Here is a 996-nt window from a genome sequence, read left to right as displayed (position 1 = left end):
CAGCTGCAGTTGAGACGCTGTGGCCATTGTAAACCGAGTCACTGCATGCAACCTTACAACCTAGAAGACAGCAGGAGTCTGTTCTTTTCACCCGTCGCTGAGTCCTTAATCAGGTGTGCAAAACGACCTTGATTACCTGTAGGAACAGATTTAAAAACAAGCTTATTATTCCCGCTATACAAAATGAGCAATGAATGTCCCTCAATGTTGATAGTCAAAGAGCCTTCTCTCCCTCCTCTCCATGGATGTAAAGACACAAAGAAATTCAATATGCATGGATGACAGTGTAGTGAAATCGATTACAGTAGTATATCGTCACTGTCGGGTGGAAAACTTGTATGTCCAAAACCATTCCTTTTTTATTGTAATTTTAAGAATAATTTTAAATAGTGAAACACTTTTAGATCGGCTATTTTCACTACTTTGTGCGACACTCTTGTATTACGAAGTAGGCCTAGGGCCTTAATTTACGAAAAAACATAACAAGGTTTCTGCCCGACAACAACGATACAATAAGTGGTGAGGTGTCATAAGGCCTGTGTCCACAGTGTACACATACTGTTTACTTTGCACGTGCGCGCGTATGCTACGTCAATTCCCTCATTCCATTCAGGTCAGAGCAGTTCGGTCCAAATTATTATTAATTGGTGGTGCAATTATGGTGAAGAAGTTGGTCTCACATGACGTGTGTTGTTGACGCCAGTGTCATTTGATGCATTCTATCTGCCAGGACCTTTACAGTAGGAGTTTACAGCTGGGGAATTCTATTGCTGGTTTTGCCTGCTGATAAATACATAGTAATGTAACTGGTGCTAAATTATGTAGACATTGACAGTTTGACAAAAACAGTTTAAGGAATGGGAACTGAATGAAGCTTTCTAAATGAATATGTTATATCTATAAAGAATAATTCAAAGATAGATATTCAGATTTTTTTATTTTTACAATATTATTCTAACATCTGCTTACATTCAATCTCAATTTTGAATGGAATGC

Source organism: Gymnoscopelus braueri (assembly GCF_963280865.1).
Source record: "Gymnoscopelus braueri genome assembly, chromosome: 2".
Classification (NCBI taxonomy): domain Eukaryota; kingdom Metazoa; phylum Chordata; class Actinopteri; order Myctophiformes; family Myctophidae; genus Gymnoscopelus; species Gymnoscopelus braueri.
The sequence above is the reverse complement of the archived record's forward strand: the minus strand, read 5'-3'. Positions refer to the sequence as shown.